This window comes from Centropristis striata, chromosome 12 (genome assembly GCF_030273125.1).
Source record: "Centropristis striata isolate RG_2023a ecotype Rhode Island chromosome 12, C.striata_1.0, whole genome shotgun sequence".
Classification (NCBI taxonomy): Eukaryota; Metazoa; Chordata; class Actinopteri; order Perciformes; family Serranidae; genus Centropristis; species Centropristis striata.
The window spans coordinates 19,059,137-19,079,330 of NC_081528.1; the positions used below are offsets into that span (position 1 = coordinate 19,059,137).

At 54.8% G+C, this 20,194-nt stretch overlaps 1 long non-coding RNA gene across 1 annotated transcript; it reads right to left on the reverse strand.

The window, feature by feature from the left end:
* Positions 1-644: 644 nt before the first annotated feature.
* Positions 645-1,952, reverse strand: LOC131982014 (uncharacterized). Its single transcript, XR_009395344.1, has 2 exons — positions 1,122-1,952; positions 645-1,032 (listed from the first exon to the last, which is right to left on the reverse strand). It is a non-coding gene; the product is annotated as an uncharacterized LOC131982014 (long non-coding RNA).
* Positions 1,953-20,194: the final 18,242 nt, after the last annotated feature.

Below are 20,194 nucleotides of genomic sequence, written 5' to 3' on the forward strand. Positions count from 1 at the left end.
AACAGGCTCCCCGTGGTGGTAGCCACAAGAACATATTGAATTCTTCAGACCCCGGGAATGAGAGGTTCGCTCAAACACAATGGCTCTAATTGATATTTATTTATGTGATGGTGACTCTCTAACTGCTCAGTTGTAACCTCCTGTCCCTTGGAAGAATTGCAACATTCAGTTCACAAACTAGAAGTAATGGTGTGGGACATGAAAATTGAAAAGGAACATATACCATATGTGATGATGGTTCCAACCTCTGATGGAAATCAGACATGACATTAATGATAGTCAGGAACATGGATACCGGAATACAAAGGAGTTTTTGGTCCAAAATACAGAGTACCTTAGAAATCAGCTCAGAGACACTATGAAATGGCTACAACAGCATCACTCAAAACTCTTAAAGATATACATTGGGTTCTGTCCCCCATGGTTGAGATAATCCGCCGGCTGCAGGAAGAAATAACTTCTTGTAGCCTTAAGCTACACAGTGTCTTTGAGGAGGTTACTGCAGTAAGACAACCACTCTACATGATTATACTTTAATCCAATCCAATCCGCTTTATTTGTATAGCACATTTAAACAACAAAAACGTCTCCAAAGTGCTGTACATAGAATCAACAATAAAAGAAATATTTCCAGATAACAATCAGCAAAAAATAATAAGTGTATTACTCTAAAATGATGCTATAAATAAAACAATAAAATCAAACAGATAGTAAAAGAGATAAAAGACGTAGTTTGAAGTAGTCAAAGAAATAAAAAACACAGAGGACCACAAAACTCACGCAAAGTTAAAAAGCCAGGGAATAAAAATGGGTCTTAAGACGAGACTTAAAGCACTCCACCGTGGGGGCATGGTGGAGGGGGAGGGCATTCCAAAAGTCTGGGGCCCACCACAGAGAAAGCCCTGTCCCCCCTGGTTTTAAGTCTCGCTCTAGGCACCACGGGCTGGAGCTGGCCCTCGGACCTCAATTTGAGCGCTGGAGTATAGATTTGGATGAGGTCCTTGATGTACTATGGGGTCAGTCCATTCAAAGCTTTAAAAACAAACAACAAAATCTTAAGATCAATACGAAAATGAACAGGGAGCCAGTGCAAAGACGCGATGATTGGGGTATCTACTTACAGATATCGGTCACTTTGTCAGCGCTGGAAGTCAAATATCACAGATGGCAAAGAAGCCTCTTTCATAGTGCCGTCCTGCAAATGTCCCGCTATATTGCCGGAAAGAGCTGTCCCAGCTTTTCGCCTTAGGGCGTTCATAGTGATCCCACAAATGCTTGATATTCGTGCCCTCTCATAGTGCAGTCCAGCGGTGTGGAACGAGGTGATCCATGTTTTGAAGCTGCCATCCGCTGTGCCATCTTGGAACTCCTTCAGATGAAACCATCTAGAAACTCTACATACCAGGATGTCTCTGAGAACTCCTTCCTGGAATGTTTAATGAGAATTAAATATCAGGATATCTTCGATAAATACAAGACCTATAAAACAGTGCTTTGGTACATAGGTGTTGATTGGGCTCAGCTCTGCTAATAATACAAATTAGGAAAAGCAGCTCCAGAAAGACCCTGGGATTTCATGGGCTCTTTCCCATAGAGTTCCAGAGGTAATGTGTACTCTGTTGTATTTATGGACTATTACACCCAACTTTACAGAAGAGAGGGTGTTCAAGTCACTCACCAACAAAATTATAACCTGATGGGGAGTACCAGACTACATCCTTTTACCGCTAAATTCCACTGCATGCATAATGGCTGCCACCGAGACCATGCGAACCAGTAACTGTGTCGCTGATAGACCATGTGAACCGGTGACTCTGTCGCTGAGACCATGTGAACCAGTAACTCTGCCGCTGAGACCATGTGAACCAGTAACTTTGTCGCTGAGACCATGTGAACCAGTAACTCTGCCTCTTAGACCATGCCAACCAGTAACTCTGCCGCTAAGACCATGCGAACCGGCGACTGCCACTGAGACCATGAGAACCTGCGACTGCCACTGAGACCATGCGAACCGGCGACTGCCACCGAGACCATGCGAACCGGCGACTGTGTCGCTGAGAGACCATGTGAACCGGTGACTCTGTCGCTGAGACCATGTGAACCAGTAACTCTGCCGCTGAGACCATGTGAAGCAGTAACTTTGTCGCTGAGACCATGTGAACCAGTAACTCTACCTCTGAGACCATGCAAACCAGTAACTCTGCCGCTAAGACCATGCGAACCGGCGACTGCCACTGAGACCATGCAAACCTGCGACTGCTACCAAGACCATGCGAACCGGCGACTGCCACCGAGACCATGCGAACCGGCGACTGTGTCGCTGAGAGACCATGTGAACCGGTGACTCTGTCGCTGAGACCATGTGAACCAGTAACTCTGCCGCTGAGACCATGTGAAGCAGTAACTTTGTCGCTGAGACCATGTGAACCAGTAACTCTGCCTCTGAGACCATGCAAACCAGTAACTCTCCTGCTAAGACCATGCGAACCGGCGACTGCCACTGAGACCATGAGAACCTGCGACTGCTACTGAGACCATGCGAACCGGCGACTGCCACCGAGACCATGCGAACCGGCGACTGTGTCGCTGAGAGACCATGTGAACCGGTGACTCTGTCGCTGAGACCATGTGAACCAGTAACTCTGCCGCTGAGACCATGTGAACCAGTAACTTTGTCGCTGAGACCATGTGAACCAGTAACTCTGCCTCTGAGACCATGCAAACCAGTAACTCTCCTGCTAAGACCATGCGAACCGGCGACTGCCACTGAGACCATGCGAACCGGCGACTGCTACTGAGACCATGTGAACCGGCGACTGCCACCGAGACCATGCGAACCGGCGACTGTGTCGCTGAGAGACCATGTGAACCGGTGACTCTGTCGCTGAGACCATGTGAACCAGTAACTCTGCCGCTGAGACCATGTGAACCAGTAACTTTGTCGCTGAGACCATGTGAACCAGTAACTCTGCCTCTTAGACCATGCCAACCAGTAACTCTGCCGCTAAGACCATGCGAACCGGCGACTGCCACTGAGACCATGAGAACCTGCGACTGCCACTGAGACCATGCGAACCGGCGACTGCCACCGAGACCATGCGAACCGGAAACTGTGTCGCTGAGAGACCATGTGAACCGGTGACTCTGTCGCTGAGACCATGTGAACCAGTAACTCTGCCGCTGAGACCATGTGAAGCAGTAACTTTGTCGCTGAGACCATGTGAACCAGTAACTCTACCTCTGAGACCATGCAAACCAGTAACTCTGCCGCTAAGACCATGCGAACCGGCGACTGCCACTGAGACCATGCAAACCTGCGACTGCTACCAAGACCATGCGAACCGGCGACTGCCACCGAGACCATGCGAACCGGCGACTGTGTCGCTGAGAGACCATGTGAACCGGTGACTCTGTCGCTGAGACCATGTGAACCAGTAACTCTCCTGCTAAGACCATGCGAACCGGCGACTGCCACTGAGACCATGAGAACCGGCGACTGCTACTGAGACCATGCGAACCGGTGACTGCCACCGAGACCATGCGAACCGGCGACTGTGTCGCTGAGACCATGTGAACCAGTAACTCTGCCGCTGAGACCATGTGAAGCAGTAACTTTGTCGCTGAGACCATGTGAACCAGTAACTCTGCCTCTTAGACCATGCCAACCAGTAACTCTGCCGCTAAGACCATGCGAACCGGCGACTGCCACTGAGACCATGAGAACCTGCGACTGCCACTGAGACCATGCGAACCGGCGACTGCCACCGACACCATGCGAACCGGCGACTGTGTCGCTGAGAGACCATGTGAACCGGTGACTCTGTCGCTGAGACCATGTGAACCAGTAACTCTGCCGCTGAGACCATGTGAAGCAGTAACTTTGTCGCTGAGACCATGTGAACCAGTAACTCTGCCTCTGAGACCATGCAAACCAGAAACTCTCCTGCTAAGACTATGCGAACCGGTGACTGCCACTGAGACCATGAGAACCTGCGACTGCTACTGAGACCATGCGAACCGGCGACTGCCACCGAGACCATGCGAACCGGCGACTGTGTCGCTGAGAGACCATGTGAACCGGTGACTCTGTCGCTGAGACCATGTGAACCAGTAACTCTGCCGCTGAGACCATGTGAAGCAGTAACTTTGTCGCTGAGACCATGTGAACCAGTAACTCTGCCTCTGAGACCATGCAAACCAGAAAGTCTCCTGCTAAGACCATGCGAACCGGTGACTGCCACTGAGACCATGAGAACCTGCGACTGCTACTGAGACCATGCGAACCGGCGACTGCCACCGAGACCATGCGAACCGGCGACTGTGTCGCTGAGAGACCATGTGAACCGGTGACTCTGTCGCTGAGACCATGTGAACCAGTAACTCTGCCGCTAAGACCATGTGAACCAGTAACTTTGTCGCTGAGACCATGTGAACCAGTAACTCTGCCTCTTAGACCATGCCAACCAGTAACTCTGCCGCTAAGACCATGCGAACCGGTGACTGCCACTGAGACCATGAGAACCTGCGACTGCTACTGAGACCATGCGAACCGGCGACTGCCACCGAGACCATGCGAACCGGCGACTGTGTCGCTGAGAGACCATGTGAACCGGTGACTCTGTCGCTGAGACCATGTGAACCAGTAACTCTGCCGCTAAGACCATGTGAACCAGTAACTTTGTCGCTGAGACCATGTGAACCAGTAACTCTGCCTCTTAGACCATGCCAACCAGTAACTCTGCCGCTAAGACCATGCGAACCGGCGACTGCCACTGAGACCATGAGAACCTGCGACTGCCACTGAGACCATGCGAACCGGCGACTGCCACCGAGACCATGCGAACCGGCGACTGTGTCGCTGAGAGACCATGTGAACCGGTGACTCTGTCGCTGAGACCATGTGAACCAGTAACTCTGCCGCTGAGACCATGTGAACCAGTAACTTTGTCGCTGAGACCATGTGAACCAGTAACTCTGCCTCTGAGACCATGCAAACCAGTAACTCTCCTGCTAAGACCATGCGAACCGGCGACTGCCACTGAGACCATGCGAACCGGCGACTGCTGCTGAGACCATGTGAACCGGCGACTGCCACCGAGACCATGCGAACCGGCGACTGTGTCGCTGAGAGACCATGTGAACCGGTGACTCTGTCGCTGAGACCATGTGAACCAGTAACTCTGCCGCTGAGACCATGTGAACCAGTAACTTTGTCGCTGAGACCATGTGAACCAGTAACTCTGCCTCTGAGACCATGCAAACCAGTAACTCTCCTGCTAAGACCATGCGAACCGGCGACTGCCACTGAGACCATGCGAACCGGCGACTGCTACTGAGACCATGTGAACCGGCGACTGCCACCGAGACCATGCGAACCGGCGACTGTGTCGCTGAGAGACCATGTGAACCGGTGACTCTGTCGCTGAGACCATGTTAACCAGTAACTCTGCCGCTGAGACCATGTGAACCAGTAACTTTGTCGCTGAGACCATGTGAACCAGTAACTCTGCCTCTTAGACCATGCCAACCAGTGACTCTGCCGCTAAGACCATGCGAACCGGCGACTGCCACTGAGACCATGAGAACCTGCGACTGCCACTGAGACCATGCGAACCGGCGACTGCCACCGAGACCATGCGAACCGGCGACTGTGTCGCTGAGAGACCATGTGAACCGGTGACTCTGTCGCTGAGACCATGTGAACCAGTAACTCTGCCGCTGAGACCATGTGAACCAGTAACTTTGTCGCTGAGACCATGTGAACCAGTAACTCTACCTCTGAGACCATGCAAACTAGTAACTCTGCCGCTAAGACCATGCGAACCGGCGACTGCCACTGAGACCATGCAAACCTGCGACTGCTACCAAGACCATGCGAACCGGCGACTGCCACCGAGACCATGCGAACCGGCGACTGTGTCGCTGAGAGACCATGTGAACCGGTGACTCTGTCGCTGAGACCATGTGAACCAGTAACTCTGCCGCTGAGACCATGTGAAGCAGTAACTTTGTCGCTGAGACCATGTGAACCAGTAACTCTGCCTCTGAGACCATGCAAACCAGTAACTCTCCTGCTAAGACCATGCGAACCGGCGACTGCCACTGAGACCATGAGAACCTGCGACTGCTACTGAGACCATGCGAACCGGCGACTGCCACCGAGACCATGCGAACCGGCGACTGTGTCGCTGAGAGACCATGTGAACCGGTGACTCTGTCGCTGAGACCATGTGAACCAGTAACTCTGCCGCTAAGACCATGTGAACCAGTAACTTTGTCGCTGAGACCATGTGAACCAGTAACTCTGCCTCTTAGACCATGCCAACCAGTAACTCTGCCGCTAAGACCATGCGAACCGGCGACTGCCACTGAGACCATGAGAACCTGCGACTGCCACTGAGACCATGCGAACCGGCGACTGCCACCGAGACCATGCGAACCGGCGACTGTGTCGCTGAGAGACCATGTGAACCGGTGACTCTGTCGCTGAGACCATGTGAACCAGTAACTCTGCCGCTGAGACCATGTGAACCAGTAACTTTGTCGCTGAGACCATGTGAACCAGTAACTCTGCCTCTGAGACCATGCAAACCAGTAACTCTCCTGCTAAGACCATGCGAACCGGCGACTGCCACTGAGACCATGCAAACTGGCGACTGCTACCGAGACCATGTGAACCGGCGACTGCCACCGAGACCATGCGAACCGGCGACTGTGTCGCTGAGAGACCATGTGAACCGGTGACTCTGTCGCTGAGACCATGTGAACCAGTAACTCTGCCGCTGAGACCATGTGAACCAGTAACTTTGTCGCTGAGACCATGTGAACCAGTAACTCTGCCTCTTAGACCATGCCAACCAGTAACTCTGCCGCTAAGACCATGCGAACCGGCGACTGCCACTGAGACCATGAGAACCTGCGACTGCCACTGAGACCATGCGAACCGGCGACTGCCACCGAGACCATGCGAACCGGCGACTGCCACCGAGACCATGCGAACCGGCGACTGTGTCGCTGAGAGACCATGTGAACTGGTGACTCTGTCGCTGAGACCATGTGAACCAGTAACTCTGCCGCTGAGACCATGTGAAGCAGTAACTTTGTCGCTGAGACCATGTGAACCAGTAACTCTGCCTCTGAGACCATGCAAACCAGTAACTCTGCCGCTAAGACCATGCGAACCGGCGACTGCCACTGAGACCATGCAAACCTGCGACTGCTACCAAGACCATGCGAACCGGCGACTGCCACCGAGACCATGCGAACCGGCGACTGTGTCGCTGAGAGACCATGTGAACCGGTGACTCTGTCGCTGAGACCATGTGAACCAGTAACTCTCCTGCTAAGACCATGCGAACCGGTGACTGCCACTGAGACCATGAGAACCGGCGACTGCTACTGAGACCATGCGAACCGGCGACTGCCACCGAGACCATGCGAACCGGCGACTGTGTCGCTGAGAGACCATGTGAACCGGTGACTCTGTCGCTGAGACCATGTGAACCAGTAACTCTGCCGCTGAGACCATGTGAAGCAGTAACTTTGTCGCTGAGACCATGTGAACCAGTAACTCTGCCTCTTAGACCATGCCAACCAGTAACTCTGCCGCTAAGACCATGCAAACCGGCGACTGCCACTGAGACCATGAGAACCTGCGACTGCCACTGAGACCATGCGAACCGGCGACTGCCACCGACACCATGCGAACCGGCGACTGTGTCGCTGAGAGACCATGTGAACCGGTGACTCTGTCGCTGAGACCATGTGAACCAGTAACTCTGCCGCTGAGACCATGTGAACCAGTAACTTTGTCGCTGAGACCATGTGAACCAGTAACTCTGCCTCTGAGACCATGCAAACCAGTAACTCTCCTGCTAAGACCATGCGAACCGGCGACTGCCACTGAGACCATGCAAACTGGCGACTGCTACCGAGACCATGTGAACCGGCGACTGCCACCGAGACCATGCGAACCGGCGACTGTGTCGCTGAGAGACCATGTGAACCGGTGACTCTGTCGCTGAGACCATGTGAACCAGTAACTCTGCCGCTGAGACCATGTGAACCAGTAACTTTGTCGCTGAGACCATGTGAACCAGTAACTCTGCCTCTTAGACCATGCCAACCAGTAACTCTGCCGCTAAGACCATGCGAACCGGCGACTGCCACTGAGACCATGAGAACCTGCGACTGCCACTGAGACCATGCGAACCGGTGACTGCCACCGAGACCATGCGAACCGGCGACTGCCACCGAGACCATGCGAACCGGCGACTGTGTCGCTGAGAGACCATGTGAACTGGTGACTCTGTCGCTGAGACCATGTGAACCAGTAACTCTGCCGCTGAGACCATGTGAAGCAGTAACTTTGTCGCTGAGACCATGTGAACCAGTAACTCTGCCTCTGAGACCATGCAAACCAGTAACTCTGCCGCTAAGACCATGCGAACCGGCGACTGCCACTGAGACCATGCAAACCTGCGACTGCTACCAAGACCATGCGAACCGGCGACTGCCACCGAGACCATGCGAACCGGCGACTGTGTCGCTGAGAGACCATGTGAACCGGTGACTCTGTCGCTGAGACCATGTGAACCAGTAACTCTCCTGCTAAGACCATGCGAACCGGTGACTGCCACTGAGACCATGAGAACCGGCGACTGCTACTGAGACCATGCGAACCGGCGACTGCCACCGAGACCATGCGAACCGGCGACTGTGTCGCTGAGAGACCATGTGAACCGGTGACTCTGTCGCTGAGACCATGTGAACCAGTAACTCTGCCGCTGAGACCATGTGAAGCAGTAACTTTGTCGCTGAGACCATGTGAACCAGTAACTCTGCCTCTTAGACCATGCCAACCAGTAACTCTGCCGCTAAGACCATGCAAACCGGCGACTGCCACTGAGACCATGCGAACCGGCGACTGCCACCGAGACCATGCGAACCGGAAACTGTGTCGCTGAGAGACCATGTGAACCGGTGACTCTGTCGCTGAGACCATGTGAACCAGTAACTCTGCCGCTGAGACCATGTGAAGCAGTAACTTTGTCGCTGAGACCATGTGAACCAGTAACTCTACCTCTGAGACCATGCAAACCAGTAACTCTGCCGCTAAGACCATGCGAACCGGCGACTGCCACTGAGACCATGCAAACCTGCGACTGCTACCAAGACCATGCGAACCGGCGACTGCCACCGAGACCATGCGAACCGGCGACTGTGTCGCTGAGAGACCATGTGAACCGGTGACTCTGTCGCTGAGACCATGTGAACCAGTAACTCTCCTGCTAAGACCATGCGAACCGGCGACTGCCACTGAGACCATGAGAACCGGCGACTGCTACTGAGACCATGCGAACCGGCGACTGCCACCGAGACCATGCGAACCGGCGACTGTGTCGCTGAGACCATGTGAACCAGTAACTCTGCCGCTGAGACCATGTGAAGCAGTAACTTTGTCGCTGAGACCATGTGAACCAGTAACTCTGCCTCTTAGACCATGCCAACCAGTAACTCTGCCGCTAAGACCATGCGAACCGGCGACTGCCACTGAGACCATGAGAACCTGCGACTGCCACTGAGACCATGCGAACCGGCGACTGCCACCGACACCATGCGAACCGGCGACTGTGTCGCTGAGAGACCATGTGAACCGGTGACTCTGTCGCTGAGACCATGTGAACCAGTAACTCTGCCGCTGAGACCATGTGAAGCAGTAACTTTGTCGCTGAGACCATGTGAACCAGTAACTCTGCCTCTGAGACCATGCAAACCAGAAACTCTCCTGCTAAGACTATGCGAACCGGTGACTGCCACTGAGACCATGAGAACCTGCGACTGCTACTGAGACCATGCGAACCGGCGACTGCCACCGAGACCATGCGAACCGGCGACTGTGTCGCTGAGAGACCATGTGAACCGGTGACTCTGTCGCTGAGACCATGTGAACCAGTAACTCTGCCGCTGAGACCATGTGAAGCAGTAACTTTGTCGCTGAGACCATGTGAACCAGTAACTCTGCCTCTGAGACCATGCAAACCAGAAAGTCTCCTGCTAAGACCATGCGAACCGGTGACTGCCACTGAGACCATGAGAACCTGCGACTGCTACTGAGACCATGCGAACCGGCGACTGCCACCGAGACCATGCGAACCGGCGACTGTGTCGCTGAGAGACCATGTGAACCGGTGACTCTGTCGCTGAGACCATGTGAACCAGTAACTCTGCCGCTAAGACCATGTGAACCAGTAACTTTGTCGCTGAGACCATGTGAACCAGTAACTCTGCCTCTTAGACCATGCCAACCAGTAACTCTGCCGCTAAGACCATGCGAACCGGTGACTGCCACTGAGACCATGAGAACCTGCGACTGCTACTGAGACCATGCGAACCGGCGACTGCCACCGAGACCATGCGAACCGGCGACTGTGTCGCTGAGAGACCATGTGAACCGGTGACTCTGTCGCTGAGACCATGTGAACCAGTAACTCTGCCGCTAAGACCATGTGAACCAGTAACTTTGTCGCTGAGACCATGTGAACCAGTAACTCTGCCTCTTAGACCATGCCAACCAGTAACTCTGCCGCTAAGACCATGCGAACCGGCGACTGCCACTGAGACCATGAGAACCTGCGACTGCCACTGAGACCATGCGAACCGGCGACTGCCACCGAGACCATGCGAACCGGCGACTGTGTCGCTGAGAGACCATGTGAACCGGTGACTCTGTCGCTGAGACCATGTGAACCAGTAACTCTGCCGCTGAGACCATGTGAACCAGTAACTTTGTCGCTGAGACCATGTGAACCAGTAACTCTGCCTCTGAGACCATGCAAACCAGTAACTCTCCTGCTAAGACCATGCGAACCGGCGACTGCCACTGAGACCATGCGAACCGGCGACTGCTACTGAGACCATGTGAACCGGCGACTGCCACCGAGACCATGCGAACCGGCGACTGTGTCGCTGAGAGACCATGTGAACCGGTGACTCTGTCGCTGAGACCATGTGAACCAGTAACTCTGCCGCTGAGACCATGTGAACCAGTAACTTTGTCGCTGAGACCATGTGAACCAGTAACTCTGCCTCTGAGACCATGCAAACCAGTAACTCTCCTGCTAAGACCATGCGAACCGGCGACTGCCACTGAGACCATGCGAACCGGCGACTGCTACTGAGACCATGTGAACCGGCGACTGCCACCGAGACCATGCGAACCGGCGACTGTGTCGCTGAGAGACCATGTGAACCGGTGACTCTGTCGCTGAGACCATGTTAACCAGTAACTCTGCCGCTGAGACCATGTGAACCAGTAACTTTGTCGCTGAGACCATGTGAACCAGTAACTCTGCCTCTTAGACCATGCCAACCAGTGACTCTGCCGCTAAGACCATGCGAACCGGCGACTGCCACTGAGACCATGAGAACCTGCGACTGCCACTGAGACCATGCGAACCGGCGACTGCCACCGAGACCATGCGAACCGGCGACTGTGTCGCTGAGAGACCATGTGAACCGGTGACTCTGTCGCTGAGACCATGTGAACCAGTAACTCTGCCGCTGAGACCATGTGAACCAGTAACTTTGTCGCTGAGACCATGTGAACCAGTAACTCTACCTCTGAGACCATGCAAACTAGTAACTCTGCCGCTAAGACCATGCGAACCGGCGACTGCCACTGAGACCATGCAAACCTGCGACTGCTACCAAGACCATGCGAACCGGCGACTGCCACCGAGACCATGCGAACCGGCGACTGTGTCGCTGAGAGACCATGTGAACCGGTGACTCTGTCGCTGAGACCATGTGAACCAGTAACTCTGCCGCTGAGACCATGTGAAGCAGTAACTTTGTCGCTGAGACCATGTGAACCAGTAACTCTGCCTCTGAGACCATGCAAACCAGTAACTCTCCTGCTAAGACCATGCGAACCGGCGACTGCCACTGAGACCATGAGAACCTGCGACTGCTACTGAGACCATGCGAACCGGCGACTGCCACCGAGACCATGCGAACCGGCGACTGTGTCGCTGAGAGACCATGTGAACCGGTGACTCTGTCGCTGAGACCATGTGAACCAGTAACTCTGCCGCTAAGACCATGTGAACCAGTAACTTTGTCGCTGAGACCATGTGAACCAGTAACTCTGCCTCTTAGACCATGCCAACCAGTAACTCTGCCGCTAAGACCATGCGAACCGGCGACTGCCACTGAGACCATGAGAACCTGCGACTGCCACTGAGACCATGCGAACCGGCGACTGCCACCGAGACCATGCGAACCGGCGACTGTGTCGCTGAGAGACCATGTGAACCGGTGACTCTGTCGCTGAGACCATGTGAACCAGTAACTCTGCCGCTGAGACCATGTGAACCAGTAACTTTGTCGCTGAGACCATGTGAACCAGTAACTCTGCCTCTGAGACCATGCAAACCAGTAACTCTCCTGCTAAGACCATGCGAACCGGCGACTGCCACTGAGACCATGCAAACTGGCGACTGCTACCGAGACCATGTGAACCGGCGACTGCCACCGAGACCATGCGAACCGGCGACTGTGTCGCTGAGAGACCATGTGAACCGGTGACTCTGTCGCTGAGACCATGTGAACCAGTAACTCTGCCGCTGAGACCATGTGAACCAGTAACTTTGTCGCTGAGACCATGTGAACCAGTAACTCTGCCTCTTAGACCATGCCAACCAGTAACTCTGCCGCTAAGACCATGCGAACCGGCGACTGCCACTGAGACCATGAGAACCTGCGACTGCCACTGAGACCATGCGAACCGGCGACTGCCACCGAGACCATGCGAACCGGCGACTGCCACCGAGACCATGCGAACCGGCGACTGTGTCGCTGAGAGACCATGTGAACTGGTGACTCTGTCGCTGAGACCATGTGAACCAGTAACTCTGCCGCTGAGACCATGTGAAGCAGTAACTTTGTCGCTGAGACCATGTGAACCAGTAACTCTGCCTCTGAGACCATGCAAACCAGTAACTCTGCCGCTAAGACCATGCGAACCGGCGACTGCCACTGAGACCATGCAAACCTGCGACTGCTACCAAGACCATGCGAACCGGCGACTGCCACCGAGACCATGCGAACCGGCGACTGTGTCGCTGAGAGACCATGTGAACCGGTGACTCTGTCGCTGAGACCATGTGAACCAGTAACTCTCCTGCTAAGACCATGCGAACCGGTGACTGCCACTGAGACCATGAGAACCGGCGACTGCTACTGAGACCATGCGAACCGGCGACTGCCACCGAGACCATGCGAACCGGCGACTGTGTCGCTGAGAGACCATGTGAACCGGTGACTCTGTCGCTGAGACCATGTGAACCAGTAACTCTGCCGCTGAGACCATGTGAAGCAGTAACTTTGTCGCTGAGACCATGTGAACCAGTAACTCTGCCTCTTAGACCATGCCAACCAGTAACTCTGCCGCTAAGACCATGCAAACCGGCGACTGCCACTGAGACCATGAGAACCTGCGACTGCCACTGAGACCATGCGAACCGGCGACTGCCACCGACACCATGCGAACCGGCGACTGTGTCGCTGAGAGACCATGTGAACCGGTGACTCTGTCGCTGAGACCATGTGAACCAGTAACTCTGCCGCTGAGACCATGTGAACCAGTAACTTTGTCGCTGAGACCATGTGAACCAGTAACTCTGCCTCTGAGACCATGCAAACCAGTAACTCTCCTGCTAAGACCATGCGAACCGGCGACTGCCACTGAGACCATGCAAACTGGCGACTGCTACCGAGACCATGTGAACCGGCGACTGCCACCGAGACCATGCGAACCGGCGACTGTGTCGCTGAGAGACCATGTGAACCGGTGACTCTGTCGCTGAGACCATGTGAACCAGTAACTCTGCCGCTGAGACCATGTGAACCAGTAACTTTGTCGCTGAGACCATGTGAACCAGTAACTCTGCCTCTTAGACCATGCCAACCAGTAACTCTGCCGCTAAGACCATGCGAACCGGCGACTGCCACTGAGACCATGAGAACCTGCGACTGCCACTGAGACCATGCGAACCGGCGACTGCCACCGAGACCATGCGAACCGGCGACTGCCACCGAGACCATGCGAACCGGCGACTGTGTCGCTGAGAGACCATGTGAACTGGTGACTCTGTCGCTGAGACCATGTGAACCAGTAACTCTGCCGCTGAGACCATGTGAAGCAGTAACTTTGTCGCTGAGACCATGTGAACCAGTAACTCTGCCTCTGAGACCATGCAAACCAGTAACTCTGCCGCTAAGACCATGCGAACCGGCGACTGCCACTGAGACCATGCAAACCTGCGACTGCTACCAAGACCATGCGAACCGGCGACTGCCACCGAGACCATGCGAACCGGCGACTGTGTCGCTGAGAGACCATGTGAACCGGTGACTCTGTCGCTGAGACCATGTGAACCAGTAACTCTCCTGCTAAGACCATGCGAACCGGTGACTGCCACTGAGACCATGAGAACCGGCGACTGCTACTGAGACCATGCGAACCGGCGACTGCCACCGAGACCATGCGAACCGGCGACTGTGTCGCTGAGAGACCATGTGAACCGGTGACTCTGTCGCTGAGACCATGTGAACCAGTAACTCTGCCGCTGAGACCATGTGAAGCAGTAACTTTGTCGCTGAGACCATGTGAACCAGTAACTCTGCCTCTTAGACCATGCCAACCAGTAACTCTGCCGCTAAGACCATGCAAACCGGCGACTGCCACTGAGACCATGAGAACCTGCGACTGCCACTGAGACCATGCGAACCGGCGACTGCCACCGACACCATGCGAACCGGCGACTGTGTCGCTGAGAGACCATGTGAACCGGTGACTCTGTCGCTGAGACCATGTGAACCAGTAACTCTGCCGCTGAGACCATGTGAACCAGTAACTTTGTCGCTGAGACCATGTGAACCAGTAACTCTGCCTCTAATCCATGCAAACCAGTAACTCTCCTGCTAAGACCATGCGAACCGGCGACTGCCACTGAGACCATGCGAACCGGTGACTGCTACTGAGACCATGTGAACCGGCGACTGCCACCGAGACCATGCGAACCGACGACTGTGTCGCTGAGAGACCATGTGAACCGGTGACTCTGTCGCTGAGACCATGTGAACCAGTAACTCTGCCGCTGAGACCATGTGAACCAGTAACTTTGTCGCTGAGACCATGTGAACCAGTAACTCTGCCTCTTAGACCATGCCAACCAGTAACTCTGCCGCTAAGACCATGCGAACCGGCGACTGCCACTGAGACCATGAGAACCTGCGACTGCCACTGAGACCATGCGAACCGGCGACTGCCACCGAGACCATGCGAACCGGCGACTGTGTCGCTGAGAGACCATGTGAACCGGTGACTCTGTCGCTGAGACCATGTGAACCAGTAACTCTGCCGCTGAGACCATGTGAAGCAGTAACTTTGTCGCTGAGACCATGTGAACCAGTAACTCTACCTCTGAGACCATGCAAACCAGTAACTCTGCCGCTAAGACCATGCGAACCGGCGACTGCCACTGAGACCATGCAAACCTGCGACTGCTACCAAGACCATGCGAACCGGCGACTGCCACCGAGACCATGCGAACCGGCGACTGTGTCGCTGAGAGACCATGTGAACCGGTGACTCTGTCGCTGAGACCATGTGAACCAGTAACTCTCCTGCTAAGACCATGCGAACCGGTGACTGCCACTGAGACCATGAGAACCGGCGACTGCTACTGAGACCATGCGAACCGGCGACTGCCACCGAGACCATGCGAACCGGCGACTGTGTCGCTGAGAGACCATGTGAACCGGTGACTCTGTCGCTGAGACCATGTGAACCAGTAACTCTGCCGCTGAGACCATGTGAAGCAGTAACTTTGTCGCTGAGACCATGTGAACCAGTAACTCTGCCTCTTAGACCATGCCAACCAGTAACTCTGCCGCTAAGACCATGCGAACCGGCGACTGCCACTGAGACCATGAGAACCTGCGACTGCCACTGAGACCATGCGAACCGGCGACTGCCACCGACACCATGCGAACCGGCGACTGTGTCGCTGAGAGACCATGTGAACCGGTGACTCTGTCGCTGAGACCATGTGAACCAGTAACTCTGCCGCTGAGACCATGTGAAGCAGTAACTTGGTCGCTGAGACCATGTGAACCAGTAACTCTGCCTCTGAGACCATGCAAACCAGAAACTCTCCTGCTAAGACTATGCGAACCGGTGACTGCCACTGAGACCATGAGAACCTGCGACTGCTACTGAGACCATGCGAACCGGCGACTGCCACCGAGACCATGCGAACCGGCGACTGTGTCGCTGAGAGACCATGTGAACCGGTGACTCTGTCGCTGAGACCATGTGAACCAGTAACTCTGCCGCTGAGACCATGTGAAGCAGTAACTTTGTCGCTGAGACCATGTGAACCAGTAACTCTGCCTCTGAGACCATGCAAACCAGAAACTCTCCTGCTAAGACCATGCGAACCGGTGACTGCCACTGAGACCATGAGAACCTGCGACTGCTACTGAGACCATGCGAACCGGTGACTGCCACCGAGACCATGCGAACCGGCGACTGTGTCGCTGAGAGACCATGTGAACCGGTGACTCTGTCGCTGAGACCATGTGAACCAGTAACTCTGCCGCTGAGACCATGTGAAGCAGTAACTTTGTCGCTGAGACCATGTGAACCAGTAACTCTGCCTCTGAGACCATGCAAACCAGTAACTCTCCTGCTAAGACCATGCGTACCGGCGACTGCCACTGAGACCATGAGAACCTGCGACTGCTACTGAGACCATGCGAACCGGCGACTGCCACCGAGACCATGCGAACCGGCGACTGTGTCGCTGAGAGACCATGTGAACCGGTGACTCTGTCGCTGAGACCATGTGAACCAGTAACTCTGCCGCTAAGACCATGTGAACCAGTAACTTTGTCGCTGAGACCATGTGAACCAGTAACTCTGCCTCTTAGACCATGCCAACCAGTAACTCTGCCGCTAAGACCATGCGAACCGGCGACTGCCACTGAGACCATGAGAACCTGCGACTGCCACTGAGACCATGCGAACCGGCGACTGCCACCGAGACCATGCGAACCGGCGACTGTGTCGCTGAGAGACCATGTGAACCGGTGACTCTGTCGCTGAGACCATGTGAACCAGTAACTCTGCCGCTGAGACCATGTGAACCAGTAACTTTGTCGCTGAGACCATGTGAACCAGTAACTCTGCCTCTTAGACCATGCCAACCAGTGACTCTGCCGCTAAGACCATGCGAACCGGTGACTGCCACTGAGACCATGAGAACCTGCGACTGCCACTGAGACCATGCGAACCGGCGACTGCCACCGAGACCATGCGAACCGGCGACTGTGTCGCTGAGAGACCATGTGAACCGGTGACTCTGTCGCTGAGACCATGTGAACCAGTAACTCTGCCGCTGAGACCATGTGAACCAGTAACTTTGTCGCTGAGACCATGTGAACCAGTAACTCTACCTCTGAGACCATGCAAACCAGTAACTCTGCCGCTAAGACCATGCGAACCGGCGACTGCCACTGAGACCATGCAAACCTGCGACTGCTACCAAGACCATGCGAACCGGTGACTGCCACCGAGACCATGCGAACCGGCGACTGTGTCGCTGAGAGACCATGTGAACCGGTGACTCTGTCGCTGAGACCATGTGAACCAGTAACTCTGCCGCTGAGACCATGTGAAGCAGTAACTTTGTCGCTGAGACCATGTGAACCAGTAACTCTGCCTCTGAGACCATGCAAACCAGTAACTCTCCTGCTAAGACCATGCGAACCGGCGACTGCCACTGAGACCATGAGAACCTGCGACTGCTACTGAGACCATGCGAACCGGCGACTGCCACCGAGACCATGCGAACCGGCGACTGTGTCGCTGAGAGACCATGTGAACCGGTGACTCTGTCGCTGAGACCATGTGAACCAGTAACTCTGCCGCTAAGACCATGTGAACCAGTAACTTTGTCGCTGAGACCATGTGAACCAGTAACTCTGCCTCTTAGACCATGCCAACCAGTAACTCTGCCGCTAAGACCATGCGAACCGGCGACTGCCACTGAGACCATGAGAACCTGCGACTGCCACTGAGACCATGCGAACCGGCGACTGCCACCGAGACCATGCGAACCGGCGACTGTGTCGCTGAGAGACCATGTGAACCGGTGACTCTGTCGCTGAGACCATGTGAACCAGTAACTCTGCCGCTGAGACCATGTGAACCAGTAACTTTGTCGCTGAGACCATGTGAACCAGTAACTCTGCCTCTGAGACCATGCAAACCAGTAACTCTCCTGCTAAGACCATGCGAACCGGCGACTGCCACTGAGACCATGCGAACCGGCAACTGCTACTGAGACCATGTGAACCGGCGACTGCCACCGAGACCATGCGAACCGGCGACTGTGTCGCTGAGAGACCATGTGAACCGGTGACTCTGTCGCTGAGACCATGTGAACCAGTAACTCTGCCGCTGAGACCATGTGAACCAGTAACTTTGTCGCTGAGACCATGTGAACCAGTAACTCTGCCTCTTAGACCATGCCAACCAGTAACTCTGCCGCTAAGACCATGCGAACCGGCGACTGCCACTGAGACCATGAGAACCTGCGACTGCCACTGAGACCATGCGAACCGGTGACTGCCACCGAGACCATGCGAACCGGCGACTGTGTCGCTGAGAGACCATGTGAACCGGTGACTCTGTCGCTGAGACCATGTGAACCAGTAACTCTGCCGCTGAGACCATGTGAAGCAGTAACTTTGTCGCTGAGACCATGTGAACCAGTAACTCTACCTCTGAGACCATGCAAACCAGTAACTCTGCCGCTAAGACCATGCGAACCGGCGACTGCCACTGAGACCATGCAAACCTGCGACTGCTACCAAGACCATGCGAACCGGCGACTGCCACCGAGACCATGCGAACCGGCGACTGTGTCGCTGAGAGACCATGTGAACCGGTGACTCTGTCGCTGAGACCATGTGAACCAGTAACTCTCCTGCTAAGACCATGCGAACCGGTGACTGCCACTGAGACCATGAGAACCGGCGACTGCTACTGAGACCATGCGAACCGGCGACTGCCACCGAGACCATGCGAACCGGCGACTGTGTCGCTGAGAGACCATGTGAACCGGTGACTCTGTCGCTGAGACCATGTGAACCAGTAACTCTGCCGCTGAGACCATGTGAAGCAGTAACTTTGTCGCTGAGACCATGTGAACCAGTAACTCTGCCTCTTAGACCATGCCAACCAGTAACTCTGCCGCTAAGACCATGCGAACCGGCGACTGCCACTGAGACCATGAGAACCTGCGACTGCCACTGAGACCATGCGAACCGGCGACTGCCACCGACACCATGCGAACCGGCGACTGTGTCGCTGAGAGACCATGTGAACCGGTGACTCTGTCGCTGAGACCATGTGAACCAGTAACTCTGCCGCTGAGACCATGTGAACCAGTAACTTTGTCGCTGAGACCATGTGAACCAGTAACTCTGCCTCTAATCCATGCAAACCAGTAACTCTCCTGCTAAGACCATGCGAACCGGCGACTGCCACTGAGACCATGCGAACCGGCGACTGCTACTGAGACCATGTGAACCGGCGACTGCCACCGAGACCATGCGAACCGACGACTGTGTCGCTGAGAGACCATGTGAACCGGTGACTCTGTCGCTGAGACCATGTGAACCAGTAACTCTGCCGCTGAGACCATGTGAACCAGTAACTTTGTCGCTGAGACCATGTGAACCAGTAACTCTGCCTCTTAGACCATGCCAACCAGTAACTCTGCCGCTAAGACCATGCGAACCGGCGACTGCCACTGAGACCATGAGAACCTGCGACTGCCACTGAGACCATGCGAACCGGCGACTGCCACCGAGACCATGCGAACCGGCGACTGTGTCGCTGAGAGACCATGTGAACCGGTAACTCTGCCGCTGAGACCATGTGAACCAGTAACTCTGCCGCTGAGACCATGTGAAGCAGTAACTTTGTCGCTGAGACCATGTGAACCAGTAACTCTACCTCTGAGACCATGCAAACCAGTAACTCTGCCGCTAAGACCATGCGAACCGGCGACTGCCACTGAGACCATGCAAACCTGCGACTGCTACCAAGACCATGCGA